Source organism: Esox lucius, chromosome 17, assembly GCF_011004845.1.
Source record: "Esox lucius isolate fEsoLuc1 chromosome 17, fEsoLuc1.pri, whole genome shotgun sequence".
Classification (NCBI taxonomy): Eukaryota; Metazoa; Chordata; class Actinopteri; order Esociformes; family Esocidae; genus Esox; species Esox lucius.
The window spans coordinates 39,380,492-39,406,871 of record NC_047585.1 but is presented as its reverse complement, the minus strand read 5'-3'; the positions used below and the strand labels follow the sequence as shown (position 1 = coordinate 39,406,871).

Here is a 26,380-nt window from a genome sequence, read left to right as displayed (position 1 = left end):
CAGACCTGGTGGTGACGCTTATAAGTTGCTTTCAAAACCCGGACCTCAGAAGAAACACTTTGTTTTGCCTTGATTCAAATCGTTGAAGCTTAAAGATGGGTGGATGATTTGAATGAGGCGAGTCAGAGCGATTACACTGTGCCCCCATTTTGGGGACGCATGTTCTAGCTGTCCGTTAATAGATGTGGATATTCTGAGCGACTACTGGATGACTGCATACACAGGACAGGACAGTAATATTGAAATAATAATAATTAATAATTATATTGCTGAAATTTTACGTTGGACCCTGGTACTGGAAGAATAATGATCACATGCCTGAATCAGGTGTCGGCACATGTGAATTGTATCCTTTGCAACTCATATTCAGTAAGTGGCAATTGTATGACGGATTTCATTATGTGAAGGCTTTGTATCTTGCAAGTTGTGTTCACAACTCACTTGACTGCCTTGCAACAGTAGATAATAGCACCTGTAGTTTTGGTTGCATCTGTCAATGAAAATAAATTATATCTGAGTACAGTGGGAATACAGGGAATACATACTTTACAGAACACTGTCTAATTAAACACCAAACTACAAACAACTGTCTAATTAAACGCCAAACTACAAACCACTGTCTAATTAGCACATCACTCCGATTCTTAAATCTTTGCATTGGCTTCCAGTCAGTTACAGAATAGATTTTAAAGTGATGCTTTCAGTTTATAAATCTCTCAATGATTTAGGACCCAAATACATTTCTGATATGTTTGAAGAATATAAACCGAGCAGGGCTCTTAGATCCATGAACAGAGGTCAGCTAGTAGAGCCCAGAGTCCAAACTAAACATGGAGAAGCTGCGTTTAGCAGTTATGCTGTACCCAACTGGAATAAACTACCAGAAGGTCTTAGATGTGTCCCAAATGTATACATTTTTGAATCCAGGTTAAAAAGACCTCTCTTTTCATGTGCTTATGACTGAGCACTTAAACTTTACCACACTGTTTAGCCTTAACGTATTTCATTGAGTATTTGTTTTTCTGTTATTGTATTTTTCTTTTTTTCCCTTTTTCTTTGTAAAGCACATTGAATTACTACGATGTATGAATGGTGCTATATAAATAAACTTGCTCTTTTGATTGTTACCTGAAGACAATAGTAGTTGAGTTAAAACACCCTAAAACACCAAACTACAAACCACTGACTCATTAAATACCAAACTACAAATCACTGTCTCAGTAAACACAAAGCTACAAAACACTGTCTCAGGAAACATCAAAATACCAACCACTGTCTCATTAAATACCAAACTACAAAACACTGTCTCAGTAAACACAAAGCTACAAAACACTGTCTCAGGAAACATCAAAATACCAACCACTGTCTCATTAAATACCAAACTACAAATCACTGTCTCAGTAAACACAAAGCTACAAAACACTGTCTCAGGAAACATCAAAATACCAACCACTGTCTCATTAAATACCAAACTACAAAACACTGTCTCAGTAAACACTAAGGTACAAACCACTGTATCGTTAAATATCAGGCTACAAATCACTCACCTAAAGACATTACAAGTTGAGTTAAATGTCCCTAAAGGATAAAAGAAAAGGAGATAAAAGATTCAGATACAGTCTGACACATTCGTTTAAGCCTCCCATTTTGGGCTGTATGCGGAATATATTGATTATATGTGCGTCATTTATATGTAGAATTATCATCCTACCTCAGTTAGCCATGAAATTCCAAGTCTGAAAGCAAGTGGTTTTGATGACATGTGGCACACAAGATTCAGGGACCCTTTTGGACTGCAAAGTGCCATTTATAAAAACCAGTAGGCAAAAACTGTGGACTGCATCTTTAACAAAGCTATGACCCTCACGTTACATCTTTTACATTAACCCCGCAGCCTCCATGGCCTGTCAGAGGGAATCAGCCAATCACCACATCCCTCCGTCCAAAAACAGATCTCCCATGGTGCATTCTGTGTGCCTGGGAACCTTTGTAACAGCCAGGGGTGCACATGACAGCAGGCTTGAGGGATAGAGAGAGAAAGAGAGAGAGAACTGAGGGGTGATATTGTGATGTTCTGTTTGTTTATCTTGGAATAGACTTTTCGCACTGGTGTCCCAGTGGAGTAGCAGCCTTTTGCTATGTGCCCTTTGTGATTAGGGGGTGAGAGCAGAGGCAGGGAAGAGGGGGAGAAAGGAGGGAGGGTAGTGTTTTTTTAAAAATCCCAACACGTTTGCTCATTCATGCTACAGATGCTGAGGTAGAATGACAGACAGTAGACCAAGAGGGCACTTGCTTGCTGTGTGTTTAGGTGTGCGTGTGCGTGTGTGTGTGTGTGCGCAGGTGGGCATGCATGAGTGAGCGATAAACAGAAACATAGAAAGAGAAACGTGTATAGAGAGACAGAGACGAAGGGTAGAGAGAGGCAGGCAGGGAGACAGGCAGGGAGACAGGCAGAGAGACAGGCAGAGAGACTGTCAGAGAGAGACAGAAGAGAGGGGGAATCCAAGTCAGGGAGGGAGTTCCCAGGGAGACAGGGAAACAGAGAGGCAGGGAGAGAGACAGAGAGAGACAGGTAGAGAGTGACAGATAGAGAGACAGGGAGAGAGGGAAACAGAGAGGCAGGGAGAGAGACAGAGAGAGACAGGTAGAGAGTGACAGATAGAGAGACAGGGAGAGAGAGACTGGGAGAGAGACAGGGAGAGAGTGACAGAGACAGAGAAAGAGACAGGTAGAGAGTGACAGAGAGAGAGAGACAGGGAGAGCGACAGGGAGAGCGAGTGCCCTGCAGTTCAGATTTCTCTGAGTGGACTGTGAGTGGTTCAGATGAGATGAGTTCAGATGGCCCCGCTGCAGCCGAGCGGTATGTGTGTCAGTGGTGGGCTAGGCTAATGTACTAACGCATGCTGGGCCTTTGCCTGCTATGAGGTCCTGTGGTTAGCATCACGTTAGCGAGGCCCTAGGTGGAAAGGAAGCACTGAGCCCCAATGGCTGCTCAGCCGTGCAGTAGACGGTCAAGTAAAACCCTCCAGGCGAGATGTCGTGCTGAGATTCAAATGTTAACCTGAACAGTCACGATATTAACATGACAATATTCATAAAGCAAATTCCCCATATTAAAGCTTAGGCTTCTATAACTACTCTACATTACGCTTCACCTTGAAAGTACCCTTTCCCCAATCCCAGAAATGTGTTTTGAGCTTCACAGATTCAGTCCTGCTGCTTGAGTATGGTGTTTACAATGGAGATACAATTGGTCGGATTTCCACAGGGGCCTGTAAGAACAAAGTATGTACATTTATGCAGTCTAAGGCTGCCTAACTACATGGCTGTATCAGCTTTGGTCGAGGAATTGTTATTTCACCTCAGAAGCCAGCCATCAAAATGTGTCTACACTGTGAGGGAATTTGGGGAAACGGACAAAATACCAGCCTGTTACAAAGATGATCTGAGTAAGAAGAAAGCAACGGAAAAAAATGCATTCATCTATTGCATGACTACAGTCTGCCGTCCAAAATCAACAGAGACAGAATTCCACTTTTATCTTACTTTCCAAAATGTTCTATTTCAGACAGAAAACAATTTGGTTTATTTCATTTATTAGAAACATGGACAACAATCATTTTATACAGGTCTTGGTGTTTCTTTCCGCTCCTCTGGGGTGACTTACTGCCGTCACATGATTATGTATGAGATACTAGTAATAACGATATCAACACCATAATATAATTACCAACAATGCCCATAGATAATGAGCAAGGTACGCAGTACTGATCCCCCAATGAACAGAACACAGAACCAAACAGTGGGAGGCAGGGGTGGTGGGTGGGTTGGTACCTGCATGCTAGTAGACTGGCACACATCAGACTTAGTGAATAACTTGATGATTAAATAAATGAAATAGTCTAAATTAAATCTGATGTTGTGATAGAAGATATGTCACTGATCAATAACCACTCTGGTTTCCTGTCTGAACTGGCTATTGCTGATTTTAAAGGATGGTGTAATTTTGAGGTTTAGTGGGAAACAAGCACATTGACGTTTCCTCATATTTTCATGCATTTATTTCACAATGCAAAGTTGGAAAAATGGTAGACAAGGTAGTAGAGACAACTAGCTAACGTGGATGTGTGAGAGACGACTTGCGATGAAGTCACATTAGTCCAGTCAGAGTTATGGGACAAAAGATGTTGAGCCTTCTTTTGAGGTCACTGTTAATGTGTATGACATCACCCAAGGGGACTGAAGCGGACAAGGACTTGTAGAACATGCTGCGACCCGGCGCTGTCCCAATTCATTTTACTCACCCACCTGAAACCTTGAGCTCACACCAACCACTCGCAGACGATTGCATGCGACTAGAGAACATCAACGAGGACGCGCCACCTGGCTAGCCCTTCAGCGACAGAGTGAGGCTGGAAGTGAAGGGAGCTGCCATATTCAAAGCCAATTACCTAAACGGGGATGTTTTTACTTCATTAGATCAAGCATTTCTTTTTAAAACAATGCAATTGTTAACTGATATGATGTAATGCTGATGAAAGAACGAAGGACAGAATTGGAGGTGAAACAGTGCCACGTCCTGAGTAGTGATTTGGCTGTGTCCCTGAACCTGAGAGAGACGATATGTGCAGAGGCGTCGCTAGGATCACAGTACATTCGGTAGGATCACAGTACATTCGGTAGGATCACTATACACCCTCCCACCCCGCCCGGGACAGGAAGTACAAGGTTTTGAATGTACATGTGGAAAATGTCTATGTACACGCTAGCGACCTACAAGTTTACATTGTCATAATGCGCGATCGGAATTATAGATTAATAGATCAGGGGCTATTTTTATTTTGTATTTTTTTGGGGTCCGTTTGAGATCTGGGGCTATTCATACTGGGTATGTGTACATCTCCAATTGCTGCCCGGTCAGTAAACAATGCCTGGGATACATTTCTACATTATCCCCTCCCTCTAGCTGTCATCATTTTGGTCACAGATTGGAGAGTCTATTGATGTATCTTCTCCCAGGTTTAACATGCGGTCCCGGTCAGAGTGGTTAATTATTCCTGCTGTACAACACATTCGACAGTGGAGTAATCTACGTCTCTGTGGGGCCCGGTAAGATTTACAGGGCTGGACTGTGGTAGCATTGATTGAACAGGGGATAATCTCATACAGACACAAATACTGCACACTGCATACAGAGACCCATGCATATATCGACCCCACCCCACACACACATACACACACACACAACACACCCACATTCACACACACTGTCAAATTCAAGCACGGGAGATGGCTGTAGGTTATCCCAAATCCATTATCAGTGTGTTTCCTGGGCCTCAGCAAATGCAAACTAGTAGCACATTCAATTATTCAGATGTTTCCTCACTTGTGCGCAGTACTTTCCACGGCAGGATAATAAATCAACCAATCAACGATCTTTCCAGCCCTCCGTCCATGTTGTCACTATGGGGATAAGTGATTGTTTGCTTGATCTGCCCAGGGTTAAGTAAGGGATGAACACCAGCGTTCAGTACATTACCTTGGAAGTGAGGGACCAAACACGATGAAACTAATCACGCGAATGACCGCGTCTGTGGCGACAAACATGATCAGCAATAAACGTCTGCTAGTAAATGTTTGCTAATGTTGTTGTTTTTGCCTTTTAAGCCCACAGATCAATGAAATTGTCCCATATGTGAAATGGACGGACAAGAGAAGAAAACTGTGATGGAATAAACCACGTTGTTGCGTCCATAAATATGGAGCTAACTGAACGAAAATGACTGGGTTGCATCGGTAGCAACCAAAACTTGAATAAGCACAAATTCATTAATTGGGGTCAGTTTGTGGGTCTGTTGGGGTCAGTTTGTGGGTCTGTTGGGGTCAGTTTGTGGGTGAGGGTGTTGATGCCCAGCTGATCAGAGTCAGTGTAGATCGTCAGACCCATCGAGTGTTCATTATTTGATGGCTTGCAGGTAGAAACTGTCTGAGTGTCTTAGTATGGGACTCTGCTTTTCGATGCAGTCAGCCTGGCCTAACCCTAACCCTAACCCTGTGGATGGCTGAACAGTGGATGGCTGAACAGTGGATGGCTGAACAGTGGATGGCTGAACAGTGGATGGCTGAACAGTGGATGGCTGAACTGTGGATGGCTGAACAGTGGATGGCTGAGGTGTGGATGGCTGAACAGTGGATGGCTGAACAGTGGATGGCTGAACAGTGGATGGCTGAGGTGTGGATGGCTGAGGTGTGGATGGCTGAGGTGTGGATGGCTGAACAGTGGATGGCTGAGGTGTGATTACCCTTGGTAATTCTCCAGGCTTTGTTTTGGATAGATACTTCTGATGGATCATCGTTCTGCCAAGCGGTGGTACAGAATATTGTTTGGTTCCCAGTCGGCCCAATGATTCAGGATAGCAGAACATACATCCTGCCTTGTTTCAGACCTCAGCGGCTAATCCTCAACCTAGAACCTCTGAATATTTCTCATGCAACTTTTACAGATGTCCTGTTTGATGTGCTATGTGATGTAGTAGGTGATGTAGAGTACTTTGTGATACGCTAAGTGATGTAGTAGGTGATGTAGAGTACTATGTGATACGCTATGTGACGTAGTAGGTGATGTAGAGTACTATGTGATACGCTATGTGATGTAGTAGGTGATGTAGAGTACTATGTGATACGCTATGTGATGTAGTAGGTGATGTAGAGTACTATGTGATACGCTATGTGATGTAGTAGGTGATGTAGAGTACTTTGTGATACGCTATGTGATGTAGTAGGTGATGTAGAGTACTATGTGATACGCTATGTGATGTAGTAGGTGATGTAGAGTACTATGTGATACGCTATGTGATGTAGTAGGTGATGTAGAGTACTATGTGATACGCTATGTGATGTAGTAGGTGATGTAGAGTACTTTGTGATACACTAAGTGATGTAGTAGGTGATGTAGAGTACTATGTGATACGCTATGTGACGTAGTAGGTGATGTAGAGTACTATGTGATACGCTATGTGATGTAGTAGGTGATGTAGAGTACTATGTGATACGCTATGTGATGTAGTAGGTGATGTAGAGTACTATGTGATACGCTATGTGATGTAGTAGGTGATGTAGAGTACTTTGTGATACGCTATGTGATGTAGTAGGTGATGTAGAGTACTATGTGATACACTATGTGATGTAGTAGGTGATGTAGAGTACTATGTGATACGCTATGTGATGTAGTAGGTGATGTAGAGTACTATGTGATACGCTATGTGATGTAGTAGGTGATGTAGAGTACTATGTGATACGCTATGTGATGTAGTAGGTGATGTAGAGTACTATGTGATACGCTATGTGATGTAGTAGGTGATGTAGAGTACTATGTGATACGCTATGTGATGTAGTAGGTGATGTAGAGTACTATGTGATACGCTATGTGATGTAGTAGGTGATGTAGAGTACTATGTGATACGCTATGTGATATGCTCGAGATTGGTCACTGTTAAAGGGGAATTACCTGCTGGACAGCGAAACAGTTTTGTGACGAACGATCTTAATTGATAGTTACAATTCTTAGTTAATCGTTCGGTCTCCAACGTTGTTACAAATTGCATGGCTCCTAAAGATAAGTCTAATTGGAAACAATTTCTTCTCTTGATTATACATTTACCATAGAGATAACAGTTTTTGAAACAGTAGATTAAGATTAAGAGCATTGCTGTACTTGTTGTGCGTGTGGTTTTCTGAGCCAATTCTCTGAAGAACACGAAATTCAAGCTGAAATCTGCACGATGGTTTTTCATTATTGTTGCTCCGAGCCAAATACTCAGCCTGGTACCTCCACAAAGGACGCAAATGTGTATGTTCATTAACTGGCAATTCACTACTAATGTTTACATCCATTTTGTGTTGCAGTGTCTCCTTCTCGCTGCCTTTTGAAGACGGAATATCAAAACTATCCCACGAGGTATGTCTGCCGGGAAATGTTTCCTCCACCAAAGTGTCCCTGACAGGGCACAAGTGACATTCCTTCCTTTTTGAGTCTTGCCATCCTCTTGTTGTTTTCTTTCCGTCTGATAGCTGCTGACATGGTGGTTGAGTGCTTAAGGAGACACTGACATGGCTGTGGTTCGTGCTGAATTTATTGAAAAGGGCACCTGGGGAAGTAGCAGGAAGCAGAGAGCGTTTTCCTTTCCCAGGCCATGAGTTGATGGACACTAGGCATTTGTATGGGATGTTGCTGTCGGCTGAGAAAAGGATGAGTCTAATATAGGTGGAAAGTTTAGGCCTGAATTGTGACTGTCCACCAGTCATCTGAATTATGTCAGATGACTGGTAACTTGCGAATAAAAAATATTTTTCACTGACTTAATTAGCCCCAGCACTTAACATCATGGACCCCTCAACCACGGGACTCAAGACAGATTGGGCTGGAGCTACGACCACTAGTTTACATTCACAACGGTCCCCCACTGAAACCAGGCGGATTTTGCCTCTTGTATAGACACCACCCAAGTGCAATGAAACTTTACAAAAACACAATCTCTCCTTTTGAAATTGGATGAATGGCCCAGTCCCAAACCCACCCCTACGGCCTGCACTCTACGCTGTTTTGGTATGTGAGGAATTGACAGATGACAGCAGTCTGGTTGCAGCTCCACCTTGATAACCTAGGTGGGATCATTTACCATAATAAGTATACCTCTGAAATCCTTTCAGATCTCTAGAAGTGTTTAGGGCTTCGGGATCCATTTGGGATTTGGTCGATGTGGATATGGTTACTACTTAGTGATACGTAGCATATTAACAACTAAAGATTGTGTGTCTTTTTCACAACAAAAATCTATTTTGTCTCATTAGATTTTCAAGTTGATTTGAAACAGCAATGTAGTACACTGTTATCACACTTCAAACGCCAATTCAGTATTTTCCTGCAACATTTGTGATTATTCACTCTACTGGGTTAATTTGGGTCAAAGCTTATAGAAAAAGGGCTGAAGCTGTATGGATTATTTTTAAGAATGTGATAGCAAGTATAATGTTTCTATCACACATACGCATGCACACACATACATGTTTGTACAGCTACCCTCATGGGGACCAGAAAATTGAAATTGCATGCTCCCTTGCCCTAATCTTAACCCGAAACCTAACCCTTACCCTAACCTTAACCTAACCCTAATCTAACCCTAACCTTAACCTCAAAACAGTAACATTTATGCCTAAACTTTACCTAGATGTAATGCCTAAACCTTAACCCTAAACTTTACCAACAACGCCTGGACCTTAAAGAAACCTCAATTCTAACTATAAAATCAACTGTAAGTCTGACCCTAAACCTAAACCCTGAGCCGGAAATTGACTTTTGCCTCATGGGGACCTGCAAAAGGACCCAATGAGGCAATTTATTTCTGGTTTTACTATACTCATTGGGACATTTGATCCCCATGAGTTCAGTAAGACCTAAACACACACACACACACACACACACACACACACACACACAGCAAATCTGACATCTGAATTTAAATAATTTTGGGTTTATTTATAGTGATGCAGTAATGTTTCAGGGCTCAAGGCCAATCACGTTTCTCGCTGATCTAAAACCGCCACAGGAGGCCTGATGATTGGTCCTTGAATTTACACATGACCTACAGCCCCTGGAACATTTATTACATTGGTTATAATTTTAGAGAATGATAACAAACACAAAATGTAAGCGAACGCATAATTTGTACTTTTAGTTCCCTATTGTTGCTGCTTAGTTGTCATGGTGTTTGGTAGAGGTTAAATGTCACACAAGCCCATCTCCCGCCCATCAGCAGTGGGAACCAATTACTCAGGTTGTTGTTAAGTAAGTGAATCCCTCTAACTTTCCAGACCAAATGTTGATTTTGTCACATCTGGCTGTTCATAAAAGGCAATTGGCTGTCATCTGTCATCGCCGAAATTAATTGCACACTATTGAATTCGATAGTGCACTGCATTACACCATGAAGTGCACCCTAGGAGGAACATGGCACCACTCCAGAGCCAGCACCTGTTAGTTCTGATGACAGTTGATGGCGGCAGGTGCCGCTCTGCCGGTAGCGGTTTAGCCGGGGTGCTTCAGGGAATGCACGGATCATCTACGGTTGCTGCCTCTACTTGAACGTGAACAGTGCCGGCAGGTAGGCAGCGCTAAGCATTTCATCTGAATTGCAAATTTAAATCAATGGAGGTGCTGAACACAGCGCATGATTCTGTCGATGCCATTAACACCGTTACGTGTCCACGTGTGTCACCAAGAACGGAAGCTTTTTGCCCGGGCAATGATGATTTATGATTTTATTACAGGAATGTCTGTGTCATTAATTCGCCAGACAAGCCTTATAGGAAATGTGGTTACACCCACGTTTATCAGGTTCGGCATAACATGATGAGCTCTGCTCCGAACACATAAGGACCGCTTTGAAGCCGGGTCCGTTTAAACCTAAAGACCAGACCATTCTTGTTTTAGATGGAACGCCAGGATCCAAGTATTGCTTATTATCCTATAACGACACTGCGAGAGAAATTCTCAGTAGCCTTGCAGATCCTCTAGTTTCCCCTGAGGCTTAATACATTCGTTTCAATCTGGCCACTCAATTTTTATGTAGCTTTCTCGAAGAGCTTTGCTTATTTCATTTCATTTAGTTTATGCCGTTACTCTGTTTTGATTTCATTTCTCCGGAGAGGACTGAGTGCCGAAGCATTTTTAGTGCGCCATTCGTAGTACATACAGGTTATTTATCAGGAGAGTGCTGTATGGGAGTTTAGCAGTTTTCCCACATGACTGTGACATGCTATTTAATCAAAGTTAAGCCTTGTGTGTACGTTCCTGGGCAGCTACATGTATACTCACCAGTCATCTGTTCTACTGTCCAGCTAAATGTATATTCACCAGTCATCTGTTCTACTGTCCTGCAACATGTATATTCACCAGTCATTTGTTCTACTGTCCAGCTACATGTATATTCTCCAGTCATCTGTTCTACTGTCCAGCTACATGTATATTCTCCAGTCATCTGTTCTACTGTCCAGCTACATGTATATTCACCAGTCGTCTGTTCTACTGTCCAGCTACATGTATATTCACCTGTCTTAACCTTAACTAAACAATGTCCACAATCCATGTGTAATGAATTGGTCCACAACCCATGAAAGCTGCATTGTGCTCAGTTACAGACTCATTCAGGTCGACTGGCTGTTAAATTTGAACAACACAAGCTTCTCACTGATATGCCGGGAGCCACAGCCCAGAGGATTGAGCATCTGACATGTAACCAAAAGGTTACTGGATTAAATCCCTGTGCTGGCGACGTGAAACATCTGTCCTCGTGAAAGACCGTTAATCCTAATTGTTCTTCTGAGTCACTCAGGACGAAAGTGTCTGCTAAATGGCTGAAATGTGGAACACGTTGTGTCATACGCTTTGTCAGCCAATGTCTCCCTGGTGTTCTTCCAGCCTGTTCCTACGTGATGCTGTATGAGCTGTGAGTGTGGCTTACTGGGGTTCAGCAAGCCCAGCTGTAACAGAGTCACAGCCGCTTCTCCGTGGGGATCCGCACTCCCACGGGAACCGTTTGAAGAGTCCGCTAGATAAGCCTGGATGTTTCACTGGCTTTTACCGTCCTTAAGTGTTCCAGATATGAGAGCAGAGATGCTGGTCGTGTGTACTTCCTGTCCAGTACAACTGGCCTGCTGTGGTGTGGAGTGGCATACCAAAATCCTACCTCAACCGGGCTGGCGTTTATGAGCATGTTTTAATGTGAAAGCATGTACAGTATGGGTTTACTTAGTTATTCTGTTTCTCTCTTCCTCTATTTCTCCCTTAATTTCTGTCCCTCTATTCCTCTCTCTTGTTTCCTCTCTATCTCCTTTTCTCTCTCTCTCTTCCTGTCTCTATCTCCTTTTCTCTCTCTCTCTCTTCCTGTCTCTATCTCCTTTTCTCTCTCTCTCTCTTCCTGTCTCTATCTCCTTTTCTCTGTCTCTCTCTCACTCTTCCTGTCTCTATCTCCTTTTCTCTGTCTCTCTGTCTCTCTTCCTGTCTCTATCTTCTTTCCCCTCTCACACTCTCTCTCTCTCTTCAGCTCTCTGTCTCTCTATATGCCTCTCTATCTCTGTTCATCACTAGTATGCCCAGACAGTGCTGTAGGCATTACATTAACATGGTCTAATCTTGTGGATGGCTTATTGGAAACAAATCCCTTCCAAAGCTTTTAAAGCTCAAGCCTTTTCATTTTAACCCCCCCCCCCAACCCCATTCCCTTTGCCCTCCTCCCCTTCAAGTGGCCACCCCATCGTCTATGGTTCAATTCTAAATAAATCAATACCTCAGAAAAAAGGAATGAATAGGCACAAGCAGTCGCTACACCTGGCTTTCAATTGAACACCAGAAGACTGACGCAGAAGTTTCGGGAATGCGTAACACTGTAAATGATATCAACTGACATTTCTAAGCAATCCTGGAAGGCGTCAGTCTATACTGTTTTCTTTGACCTGGTGTGCTTGTCTTCAGTTGGTTCGCATTATTTCCTTGGCACAGCGTATCTAAGAATACCTTCCTCTGTTCTGTTGCTCCTTTCGTTGTATCAGTAATGAAACACTGGGACATGTGGTGAGGACTGCGGAGTGAGTCATCGCTGACTGTTGAGTGTGTGGCTGCGTGAGGCGTAGATTACCAGGCAGAATCTGAGCGCCGAACCTGGGCGGGTTTGCTTGAGGCCATAGATATTGATATCTTTCAGGTCATATTACTTGTCCTTGCATTGCTGAGTTTATCATAGGTCTGTGCTGTCAGATGAGGACGCGGATAGGTGCAATGTTTGGCGTTTGGTTGTTCTTGCGATGGTTCTGTGAACTGTCCCCTTTGTTCCCTACCTCACATTACCAGAGGACTGTTAACTGCTCAAGTTCAGGGGTTGGCAAATGGATGAAATTTTTTTTGGGGGGGGATTATTATTATTTATTTTTTTAATTACTTTTTTTGTTACATACTTTTTCCATTATAGAATTTTGGGCTGTCAAGTTGCAGTATATCTTATAATTTTTTATAAAAGTATGCTTACAATAATTCCAGTTAATCTCTTAAGTATTTCTCCTTGGGCTTTTCCATATTGTATTGTGTTACAACATAACCAGGAGTTTTTGCCAGCGATCAACACAATCAAAAACTAAATCTGTTATTTCAATGTAAAAAATTACATCTACAAATTGCTCTAAATTAATAAAAAAAATAAAAAATTAAAATAATTGATTGCACAAGTGTTCACCACCTTTAGACAGACTGATCTACCAATATTTAGTAGAGGCACCTTTGGCAGGAATTCCAGCCATGTGTCTGGATAAATCTCGTCCAGCAATTGTTTGCCCATTCTTCTCTGAAAAGTTACTCATACTCTATCAAGTTGGATGGGGATCTTTGGTGAACTGAAATATTCAACTCTTTGCCCATATTCTTAATTTGACTGGGCCACTGCAGGACATTTACCTTTTTGGTTTTCATGCTGTGGATTTGGCTGTGTGTTTGGGGTCATTGCTGGAAGATGAATCTTCACCCAAGTTCCAGGTCTCTTGCAGACTCCAGCAGGTCTCTTCTCAGCACTTTGCTGCATCCATTTTGCCCTGTGTCTTTATAAGCTTTCCAGACCCTGGTGCAGAGAAGCATCCCCATAGCATGATGCGGCCACCACCATGCTTCATGGTAGGGATGGTGTTCTCAAAACTAGGTGCAGTGTTAATCTTGAGCTAAATATAGAGCTTAGCGTTGAAGCCAAAAGCTCTATTTTGGTCTCATCCGACTATCAAATATTTTTCAGAGTCTCCCACATGCCATCTGGCAAACTCGAACTGAGGTTTGATGTGAGTCGTTTTCTTTTTTTCCACTATACCAAAAAGTCAATTTTTGTGAAGCACTCGGGCTATGGTTGTATCCACAGTGTCTCTCAGCTCATCCATTGAATACTTAGAACCTTTCAGAGTTGTCATAGGCCTCTTGGTGGCCTACCTGAGTAATTGTACTGACATTTTGTGGGCACTTTGTGTTGTAAGGTTTCTCATGCCTACAATCTCACAGCTTCAACAATAATCATGCCATGGCTAACCCTAGTTGCTTATCCCCAGTTTCTATGGACGTCACCCTTCTGGACACAGGCTGTGTGTCAGATTGCCCTTCTAAAATCTTAGCCTTATCAGTTGAGGTTGGATTCAGAAATATACTCTGAGTCAGCGTTTAATCAGAAACGTCCCCTTATTCCTGGTCCGTTGTCCTTCACAAATGTGTTCATGTCTCCTCGTAAAGCCTGAACTATGAAACGGAACACGTTTGCTGCACAAATCTATTTTCTGCCTGTTTTGTGTCAGCTCTCAGGAGAGGGAACGTGTAATGCATTTTTCTATTCTCATTATTCCCAATGTCAGGCTTTGTTGAAATTTCACTGAAACGATAAAGTCTGACTGTTGTTATATTCTCCCTACCTTTTTTAAAATGTAGTATGTTTTTACATATTCCATTTGTAACTAACACCCCATGGCCATGTAGTTAATCTGATCAGTGTGACAGAGATAGATAGTGCTCATGGATATAACATCTTTTAGTGCTGATGTTATATTGTAGGTTATTAAGAGGATAATGGGCTAGCACAAAAGTCGTTTCTTTGATTGACAGGAGAGCTGATTGAGTGCATTTAATGTATTCTGTGGGAAAAGGTTAATTTATCTGTGGAAAAATGTCAAAAGATGGGACCCTTTACTGGTTAGTTCATTGATAAAAGCATAATGAACTCTTCGCTTTGGTAGTTATTACCGAATGGTGGTATATTTTCATGGATCTTATTCACACTTCAGTCAAATTTAAGGCTTAAATGTTGTATAAAGTACACACATTTTTACATAAGTCTTCTTCAAGAGGATCTAAACCGCAGTGTATCATGGGTAAATGGTGACTGAAAAATGATACAAATATTAATCAGTACTTATTGGTGGTGCGACATCACTTGTAGATCAGTCATCTACAGTCATTTTGATACTCCCTGTTTGGGGTTGAAGATGGATACACTATTTAATTGGACTTTCTTGCTCATGCCCACACTATATGAATCCCCAAGCTGTCCGTGCGTGGTCACATGCTGATCCCTTTGTCTCCCTCCCTGTGTGTTATCCCAACGTTTAATATAATGGGGGTTGAGCCCCATTCAGACGTCAACAGCAAAAACTCGACAGCGGCAGAGCAAAATGGTTTTCTGCTGAATGATCAGTGCAACCTTGTGTAAGGACACTGCCTGTTAGATGATCCCGGAACCCTGCAACAATACCGTGGGGCACATATTTTCTCTTTTAGCCTCATCGAACGGCGAGGTCATTAAATATACATAAAAGCTTCTAGTTTTTATAGCGCATTGATATTAGGCTTTTGTGTTTACCTTCCCTTGCAAGCCGGCGGGCCTCTTTGAGGCTGAAATAGGAGCTCCGTTTGAGTGTCAAGAAGGAACATCAATCATTTTATAAAGACATAATCCTGTATGTGAGGTGTATTTAAAATAAGCAACAAGGAAGTCCTTTCTAAGAATTTTTTTCTAGTTTGGGATAATTTCTTTCCTCACAGGCTGTCACTGTTGTTGTCTCTACATCCAGCTTTGCCCCATGCATATTTCAGAATGCTCTCCAGAGTTTTCAACATGCACATAATGACGATGAGCGTTGTTGTGGGCTGCTGTACACTGCCTCATAGCTTGCAGTGACAGCAGGGCTAATACTTCCTGTGATTTTCACTGACTCATTTCTCTCTGTCTTGCTCGCTCTTTCTCTCTCGCTTTCTCTCTCCCACTCTCTCTTTCTCTTCCTCTCTCTTTCCCATTCCAGCGGATGCTCAGTGTTTTCCCTAAAATCTGTGAGGCCATCTGCTCTCAAGTGATCATCCTGTGTCTGTTTTCTAGTATCTCTCCGCTCTGAATCCATTTGACAAGATTAATAGAGTGAATCTTAGACAGAAATAAGCTGCTCATTTGGATAGGGATTTATGATTCCCGAGCAGATGAAGTTCAGCTCTGTTCATGATATTTTTTTTATTTTTTACAATTTTTACTGTATACAATTCACCTGCAGATAGTGGGTAAGCACTGAACCATGGCTTTTGTTTTTTATAGCTCAAAGGGTGTTCTGGCTATTCCAGTGTCTCCTGGTATTTATGGTCGGTATTTTAAATAGAAGAAAACACATTAAATGAAAACTGGGGAAACAGACAATATGCAAGCACTAACCTGGTGTCGTCAGAGGTCATTTTGGTCTGTGAACTAACTGCAACCAGAGTAACAGAACATTTGGGTGAACTGGCCCTTTAAGAGGTAACGTGAGGTATTCATGTTGTTATTCTAACCCCGGGCTTTTAGAATTTAAAGAGATGTTAAGATTAGGCACTGCTTGTCAAAAGGCGCCAACCAACAGGCACTGGGGCAAACCACTTGGGCAGAGGAGGAGGGGTGGGTTTTTCAGGTAGTAAAGGCAAGGGGCCATCTGAGGACAGTGAATATATCTGTAGGTTAAAGACAGACATACTGTTAGAATCAATATGTATATTCTGTCATAGATTTTAAACCAGAAAGGCACTGATGGGGCATTAAACTCCCAAGAGGAAATCTCTTGATTTACAAATTTACAGTGCATATGAATGAGGAAGTTTTACTTCCTGTATGGCTGTGAACACAGAATGGGAAATGATTAACGTAGAATGAACACTGAAGTATGAATGAGTTGATAAGAAAAAAACTAGGTTGTGGATATGAATAAAAATGGCTCCATATATGAATGGATGAATGGATGGAAGCGTTTATTATTTTTTGCAAATGCTCTCACTCGGAGTGATGTGCTGTGGTGAGTGCGTACAATATCCCTTAGTGGGAATCAAACCCACCACCCTGTCATTACAAGCTTAGTGCTCTACCATCCGAGCTCCACGGGAACCGTGATGTCTGATCCCCTTCTGACGTGCCGGGGACTGCTTAGTGCCGTGATGTCCTCTGTTTTGCGGCTCCCTCACGACTCCCATCAGCCATCACACCTCCTGTCAATCATCGACTCCCAGCAGCCATAATACCTTCTGTCAGTCACCCAGTGCCCACACCATTCCACACACTGCAGATTTTGCCCATGGAGATCGCTGCTTGAACCAGAGGTTCCTTCCTGGAAATAATTTAGACGTATCGAAGTTTCAGTCATTTCAGTTATTTGATGTCGCGAGAGAGTCCGAAGTGCAACGTCTATAGCGTGGAGCCAATTCTTGTAAGCTGAAAACATGTATAATTTGTCTAGGATTTTTTTTCAACCTTTTATCATTTTGCAGTGTGCGTTTATTTAAGATGGATTAGGGATTAAGACTTTAAGGTATCGAGACATTGTCAGTAAATCTCAGGGGAACATAAAATGTCCTCCTACAGGGAAACTCATCTTGGCTCTACACCCCGGGGTCCAAGTTAAACATGTGAAACAACCTAGCTTGATGATTCTGTCATCATTTAACAGCTTTTTTGTGTGTTACCCTCCCAGCAATGGTGTAACGGGCATCCCAGCAGCCCCTGCAGAGTGTGGGGGGGTAATGAACTACAGCAACCAATGAGCCCAGCATGTCTTTTTCCGATGTTATTAGATTAGACTCAACTTTGTCATTGAACAGTGCAAGTACAGTACAATGAAATGCAGTCAGCATCTAACCAGAAGTGCAAATTGAAGAGGACAGAAAAAGTACAATTTACAAGCATTAAGTATAATATATGTTACAACTGGGATGTATAGATGTGCAATGAAGGCACATGCAAGTATAAATGGTAATTCTGAATGTACAATGAAGGCAAGTTGAAGGTAGCATGTACAGCTGAAATGCAGGGATGGCAGCCGTTAGGTTCCCAAGTTAGACATGTACATGTAGACACTGAAAACATCCTTATCAGACTTTGCAATGCAGTGTCAGAGTCCAGTAGTACAAAGAGAGTAGTGCAGCAAGGTTCCTGAGAGGCAGTACTAAGCGGTGGGCGGATGGGTGTGGTTAGTGATGGGTCACAGAGTTCAGCAGGGTTACAGTGGATCAGGGGTGTCCAAACCATTCAACAGAGGGCCGAGTGTCTGCGGGTTTTTGGGTTTCCTATAAATTGGTTCCTGGTTCACACATAAACAAACAGGTGAGGGTAGAAACTAACCAATTAGTAACCTAATCAGTCAATCAAGTACAAGGCGAGAGCGAAAACCTGCAGACCCATGACCCTCCGTGGAGGAGTTTGGACACCCCTGCAGTAGATGGAAAGATACTGTTCCTGAACCTGCTGCTGTGGGAACAAAGAGACCTGTACCGCCTGCCTGATGGTTGGAGGGCAAACAGTTTGTGGCCTGGATGTGAAGGGTCACTGATGATGCCGCCCTACCAGGGATGCGCTGGCCACCAGTGATGTGCTGGGTGGTTTTCACCACCCGTTGCAGGGCCTTCCAGTTGGCCTTGGAGCATCCGCCAAACCTCGCTGGCGCAGTTCGTCAGAATGCTCTCGACTGTGCGGCGATAGAAGTTCACAAGGATCTTGGGAGACAGACGGGGCTTCTTCAGCTTTCTCAAAAACTACTGGCGCTGCTGTGCCTTTTTGCACAGGGTTCAGAGACACCTAGAATTAGGTTAGTCTTGAATAAATATTTAAAAAAGATTTGTGACTCATCAAACTTATAAAGAAGTTGTTTTATGGGCAATTCTGGGCGAATACAAAAAAAGTAAAGTGTTAGTGACCCTGGATAAGAGCATCTGCTAAAACATGTAAAGGTAGAACTATTTGCTTTGTGTTTATACATGGCCAGCATTGCTTAATTGGTTGCATATGTTAAATTTCATCCGCCGAAGTGTAAGCTATTACAGCGCAACTCCACGGCTATGCCAGTGTCTCCTGGTATTTATGGTCTGGCCTGCCAGACGCACTCTTCATCTTTTCTATTTTCTCACAACCTCTCACATCCTCACTCTGTATTTCTACTTTCCAGACGGCTAATTTAATTTGTGGGCTAATTAACGAGGTTGACCTCAATTAAAAAAACAATCATTGTGCCGTTATGTTTGGAAACCCTGACTGGGACTCGTCACAGACTCACAGTTCTCCCTGCCAACTAAAGCAGTGTGGCCCTGTGTTGAATTGATAAATCCAGGATGTGGTCCTTGTGACCAAACATTTGGCCGTCCTCTGGAACTAGAGACAGGAAAAAGACAGTGCTGAGTACCGTGACTAGAGAGGAGAGGTAAACACAAAGGCAATAAGAAAAAAAAATTACTCCCGTATGGAAATCAATGTGACAACTATAGATCGGGATAATTCGGGGCAATTTGATCGCCTACCGTGGATGTCCATAGATGTTGATACGGTATTCAGACAGCTGAGGATGGTACCATTGGGAATGGGACCGTAGTTTGAGGGACTGGTTATTCAGTCGGCCAGCCAGGTTGGGAGGGTGTTGATTGGAGTGGAATCAAGTTTAACTTCTGTTGTTGGTGTCCATTTTTGTTGAGTAGGTCAGATGGTGTTTTAACTGTTTTCAGACTGGGTCTCATCTCATACTTCAGCCTATTTTTGGCTCCACACAAATGTTTTCTCTCTTTTTTCTTTTTTTCTCTCTTTGTCTCTCTCTGTCCTTTCCTTTTCTTTCTGTTTAAAGTGGTTGATGGATAATTAAGCAATAGGGTTTGAGCGAATATGTTACATGACCAATACAGTATACAAAGGCGATGTTCCCAGGCACAATGCATCACGGATGGGAGATTCATAGGTTTGTAGTTGTTTATAAAGCACTTTGTAGTTGAGCTAATTGGCAGACCGTCCTAAGAAATGCACGATTCAAATGCACGATAGAGGGAAATAACGCCGTTATACAGTGCAATAACGCCTCCCAGCAGTTTCATGATGGCTACCAATCTGTGATTACAACTGGGAGGTGTCAGGCTCCAGATGCTGCTAGGTTTAGCTCTCGTTAGCGCTCTCTGGGGGAGAAGACATGACAGCACGTAGCAGTCAGGGACAACAGTTAGCAGTGGGAGGCTAACCACAGTGACTCCTTAAGCCACAGGCAAACCCAAACTGTCATTTCCATCACGAAATAGAGGTGCAGCGGGAGTGGACGTGACCACGGTCAGCGGTCGTACACCCTTGTTAGCTGAGGGAGGTTAGGCCCGGGGTGTGTTCTTAAGCTACACCATGTTGGACTCACAATGATAGTTCCATAGGGAAGCTGATGTTAGAGCTTTTGGCCTCGTCATTGATAAGGCCAGACTGGGGTTAACATGTGCTAAAATGTAATGATAACCTTCGCTGTGCTAAGAAATAGGATCCTGGGGCTTACTAACTGGCTTCCTCGTGCCTCTTCTTTTTTCCCTCTCCGCTCTTGGGTCAACGTGTTCTTCCAAGGCACGCTCACTCACCTGATGACCTCAGCTTTACAGCTGCCCACGCCAGTTGAGTGAGTTGCTTGAGTGAGATGAGACCAAGAAATCCCTGCTGACGATGCCTTTGGCAATCCTGCATCTACTCAGCCTCTCATCCGTTAGTGGCAGTATCTGGGATGGTTGTTATCTGGCCCCTGTGTTCTACAATCTGGGATGGTTGTTATCTGGCCCCTGTGTTCTACAATCTGGGATGGTTGTTATCTGGCCCCTGTGTTCTACAATCTGTGATGGTTGTTATCTGGCCCCTGTGTTCTACAATCTGTGAAGGTTGTTATCTGGCCCCTGTGTTCTACAATCTGTGAAGGTTGTTATCTGGCCCCTGTGTTCTACAATCTGTGATGGTTGTTATCTGGCCCCTGTGTTCTACAATCTGTGATGGTTGTTATCTGGCCCCTGTGTTCTACAATCTGTGAAGGTTGTTATCTGGCCACTGTGTTCTACAATCTGTGAAGGTTGTTATCTGGCCCCTGTGTTCTACAATCTGTGATGGTTGTTATCTGGCCCCTGTGTTCTACAATCTGTGATGGTTGTTATCTGGCCCCTGTGTTCTACAATCTGTGATCGTTGTTATCTGGCCCCTGTGTTCTACAATCTGTGATGGTTGTTATCTGGCCCCTGTGTTCTAGAATCGGGGATGTTTGTTATCTGGCCCCTGTGTTCTAGAATCGGGGATGGTTGTTATCTGGCCCCTGTGTTCTAGAATCTGGGAGGGTTGTTATCTGGCCCCTGTGTTCTAGAATCGGGGATGTTTGTTATCTGCCTCCTGTGTTGTAGTTGTGGTGGTCGTCATCTGCTCTCTGTGCTCTAGAAGCTGTGATGTACCCATTAGATGACCTGAGACTCTGACCACCTGGCGGATGTTGCTCCCAATCTGGCACAGAGAAATGTTGATGAATGGATGTTTTCTTTGATGGGTGGATAGAGTGAGTGGGGAAGCCGTAGCTGACCCTGACCCCTTCTGGTTTACCCCGGGTGGATCACATCTGGTGTGTGTTTAGAAGCCCATCTGGTCTGACAACACACAGGCCTGAAGGCGTGGTGGAGGACCATGGACACACTGCAGGAGGACAGCCGTACATACATTACCTCCCTGGGACAAACAAACGCACAAAACGGTTTCTAATAAAGATTTGTTTCGACGTGGCCGTTCATTTGCATAGGTATAAATATGCAAGCAGTACACACACACTCACACACACACACACACACAGGCAGTAGACATTAGTGCACGCGTGAGCGCTGTATCAAACTGCATGAACTCAGGAGAATGCCCAACATCCATAATGTACACATGTGCCTCGGTTCACCTGCAGCCTGCATGGTCCCCAGGCACAGCTCCGCGCCAAAGCATTTGCGCACACTTAGAAGTAGGCTTCGGGACGCACACTCTCACAAGGGCACGCAGAGATTCTCCCAAGGCTTGCTATTCGAGGTAAGTCAGAGATGTGTAGTGATTAGCGTTATGGTACCGCCTCCGTGTTTTTGAGCCTACAGTTCCACTTTGTTGTAGGTCTGTGTGCCTGGAGTAAATCTCTGATTAACTATTCCTGAGTAAACTGGCTATTCCTGAGTAAACACTATACATATTCTCATTTTGTCTTGTGCACACTCTATATGAGAACCCGTATCTTCCCTTTAACGGATGCGCCCTATGTCCCACTGACACGCCCATCACCCTAACCCCCTGTGGGAGGAGGTGTGTAGCCTGCCTCGCTGCAGACACGCCCTCTTTTACAGTCATAGGTGGCGCATCATCTCCCACTGAAGGGGACAGTAAAGAACCAACAATGTCATCCGCGTACGGAAAATTCCACTAGAACGGCTGAGGTAATTAATAGTAAGTACTGGTAATTACTAGAGTAACTCCTCTATCATCGTAAGCAACCAGTTCTCCCGCACTGTGACCTCTGAAACCGCTTACTGAGAGAATGACCTTGCCTGATGGCAAACACTTAAATCCAAGCTATAATTTGCTAAACATATCTGACACTACTTCCATGGCAGTCTTTTCGGTGATGCCAAAATGAGGGATGGTGTAAAAAAGGAGGTATTTGCTGTAGTACCAAAGATTAGTGTTACTAAACCATGTTGGTCATTTCTAATGGAAGTCTAGAGAAGCAAAGCAGTCAGAAAGAATGTGGTCAGAACTCTGGGAAGGAAGCGATCAGAACACGAACAGTAGACTGAAGCACTGAGTCACTTTGGCTGCCAGCCAGTACTTTTCTGTGTTCCCTCTGGTCTTTACTTTCCTGTGTTCCCTCTGGTCTTTACTTTCCTGTGTTCCCTCTGGTCTTTACTTTCCTGTGTTCCCTCTGGTCTTTACTTTTCTGTGTTCCCTCTGGTCTTTACTTTCCTGTGTTCCCTCTGGTCTTTACTTTCCTGTGTTCCCTCTGGTCTTTACTTTCCTGTGTTCCCTCTGGTCTTTACTTTCCTGTGTTCCCTCTGGTCTTTACTTTCCTGTGTTCCCTCTGGTCTTTACTTTCCTGTGTTCCCTCTGGTCTTTATTTTCCTGTGTTCCCTCTGGTCTTTACTTTCCTGTGTTCCCTCTGGTCTTTACTTTCCTGTGTTCCCTCTGGTCTTTACTTTCCTGTGTTCCCTCTGGTCTTTACTTTCCTGTGTTCCCTCAGGTCTTTACTTTCCTGTGTTCCCTCTGGTCTTTACTTTCCTGTGTTCCCTCTGGTCTTTACTTTCCTGTGTTCCCTCTGGTCTTTACTTTCCTGTGTTCCCTCTGGTCTTTACTTTCCTGTGTTCCCTCTGGTCTTTACTTTCCTGTGTTCCCTCTGGTCTTTACTTTCCTGTGTTCCTTCTGGTCTTTACTTTCCTGTGTTCCCTCTGGTCTTTACTTTCCTGTGTTCCCTCTGGTCTTTACTTTCCTGTGTTCCCTCTGGTCTTTACTTTCCTGTGTTCCCTCTGGTCTTTACTTTCCTGTGTTCCCTCTGGTCTTTACTTTCCTGTGTTCCCTCTTTCTGAAGTGCTGATTGATGAATCACATCACTGGACACACATCAAATGTGCTAATCAGAGGAAGCCATTTCCTTCTCCATTCACGCTGCTGGAGAAGAGGAACATCTATGTATGTTGTTTAAGCAGTCGGCCTTCAGGTCGTCGGGTTGGGGTTGTGGATGTCCTGAACTCTCTCCTTAAGCCATCACAGTAGGAGAACAGCAATGATAGACAACACAATTTGAGTGTGGAAATCCAGTATCGTCATTTTATTTGTCTGGGATGTAGAGATCATGTCCGTCTGTTTAGACAGTAGGTGAAACAGCTTTGGAGGGGTAATCCTCTCTAATTATCAGTTGCGACTGTGCGGCAAATCTGGGTTTAAAATCCCTTTAAATACTTGAGCTTGGCTTGAGTGCGCTTGCCTGACTGAATGGAACCAGTAGAGTGGTTGGAAAATGGTCAGCACCGCCCATCTGGCACTGTATGGCCAGGCATAAAGCTTGATGTTTTTGGGAGATTTCAAATAGTCTGACCTTTTGGCTGGACAGAATTCAGAGGGGATGGGACTTCTCTTTAGAGAGAGTGGGAGATGACAAATTTGCTCTGTATGTTTTTCTACCTGTCAAGATGGTGTTGTGCCAACCATTCAACTTTATTTTCGCTGTGCACCTTCAACTGGTACACTGTAAATATTCCTCTGTATGTTCTCTGTCCGGGAAGTGTTTTAAAGTAGCGTCCATCCTTCCTTCTCTCTCAATGTTATATTTCTCTGATGTCGTCTCCCTTCTCTCCCTCGTCTTTCTCCTCTCCTTTCTCTGCTCTTCATTCTCACTCTCTCTACCTCTCTCAGTATTATGTTCCTAAGACACATTCTTTAGTTTAGTCTGCGCTTTCCATTTTGAAACAGGTCATACTGTTCCCTGCAGTTTTCTGACATCACAACACTTTTCAAACAGTTCCACCAAAACTGGCATAACTAGACTGTTACTGGATGGTCCCCATTGCTTTAGGCACCAACAGTTTTGGTCGAAAATATACCTTTGCCGAACATTTTCTACTTTCTAAAACACTGTGCACTTCAATCACAGCGGACATTTTGTCCTTGTAGCATTACATTCTGATTGACAATAACCAGGCCACATTGTGAGAGCCAAGGATGAATTCAGTGTTTTGTCTCCAGACAAACGGGAGCAATTCGACATGACACACCACGTGTAAAGAGGACCACAGACGCGAAGCAACACTCGCTCGAAGCGGCCAACTTTTATGTTGTTTTCATCGACGGGAGAGCTGCTGAGATGAAGCATGCGCGCAGAAAGCCGCATCGCAACGACGGCACCGCAGTTACAGTGAAGACGAAGGCCGAGGCGTGCACAGCCAGCCAAGCCACCCTGACTCGCAGCACGCCGCCGGCTCAACCGTCGCATTCCCTGACCCACAAGCGCTCTTCTCCTGACAGGCGGCAGACCTACAACAGAGCATCGCCAGAGAGCAAGAGAGGATGACCCGACCCCGCCTGTCGTCCACTTGTCATCCCCGGGGGGCAGCGCAGAGGCAGTCCTCTGTGACCCCGGGGCATTGTGGGTATTTCCGCTTCTGGCATCCTCAGTGCTGGCTGCGATTACATGGCTTTACGGTGAGGCGGTGACTTAGACCACAGCACCACTCTGGGCCCACGGTCAGATAGAAGTTCACTCAAGACTCCTTCTGCATCCCCCTCCCAGTATGAAATTTGAAACTTATTTTTACTGGAAGAAAAACATTAGTAAGAGGGGACTGGAAAAAGTTGAGGTCAAAGGAAGTAAGGAGTGGGAAGAAAGAGGTGTAATGAAAATCATCAAAAGCGGATGTCAGGAGTTTGAAAACCCCAGGTCATGAGTGGCTGGTCGGTGTTGGAAAAGGGAGCCGGGGTTGTCAAACGCAAGAAGGAAAAGTCATTTCAGCGAAGGTCATAGGTTTCCCTTAGCAAATCAAAGGAGGCAGTGGCCTATGTATAGAGCCCCTACGGTCTGAATCCACAGGCCTCTCCCATCGCTGCAAGGTTTTATCCAGGTTACAGTGGGGCATCGGGGGGGTTTCTGGTACATTAACGGCCCGTTTTTCAAAAGTGAGCATTCAAAAAGAGCAATTATTGACACCCTAAACTGTGAAGGTGCTCTTTATTTTAGGGACTTTCCCAAACCAGTCTTTAAACAGCTGCATTGGAATTGGTTTAGATGCTTATTTTAAGAAGTCCTTGTTATCCCCATGAAGGCGAAATCGAGGAAAAAGAAACCTCACTCCTTTTTAATAATCTCGGTGTCTCAGTGTGTATTAATAGCTCAGTCAGCTCTGTGTGTGTGCCTTCTCTGCTCTTATTTTTCTTTGGTCTCTTATCGCTTCTGGGTCCAATGTAGGAGGGTTTGGCCCACGCAGTTTCAATGGCAAAGCTGAGAAATCCGATTGACAGGTCCCTGAACCAACCATTTGTCTCTCCAAATATGGTCACTTCCGGAGAGAGGAGGGTTGCTTCCAGCGAGAATGGGGGTGATTCCAGAGGGGAAGTGTGGGTGATATCGGGGACACAATCCCAGTCCCTGTGGGGGTGAGTGAGGTTCAACCCTGGCTTGAGTGTGGTCTTACTTGATTAAACATGTTTTTAGTGTTACAATGAATCATGAGTAAATGTAGTGTTCCTAACAGCATTTGGGCTGAATAACTTAACGTTATAGTAGTTAGATAAATAATTGTCTATGTCAAGGTTTTCCGATGAATGTTTCTAACCACAAGTCCCTAATGTAATTAGAGTTTCCCATTGATTAGAAATACTCTTGATTACATCCCTCATTCATCTGTTAATCATCTTTGTTTAATTGTTCCTGTCACTGGCTGGCTACCTTTAACCAGAAGCCAATAAATCAACACCTCAGACATAACCTTCGGTTTGAGCTTTTGCGATTACATTTCTCAATTAACATACACCCATTA

General features: G+C 43.7%; 1 protein-coding gene across 5 annotated transcripts in view; it reads left to right on the top strand.

The window, feature by feature from the left end:
* The window catches only part of dlgap4b (discs, large (Drosophila) homolog-associated protein 4b), a 142,484-nt gene that overhangs the window by 32,633 nt on the left and 83,471 nt on the right, over positions 1-26,380 (top strand). For 3 of the 5 annotated variants that reach the window (XM_029114326.2, XM_029114324.2, XM_029114327.2), the window contains exon 2: positions 7,906-7,957. The exons of 1 other annotated variant lie outside the window; for it this stretch is intronic. The gene's annotated coding sequence lies outside the window, so the exon portion shown is untranslated. Of the gene's footprint in view, positions 1-7,905; positions 7,958-9,883; positions 10,161-26,380 lie in introns of those variants that run through there. One more of the 5 variants, XM_034287539.1, reaches the window with a different exon arrangement.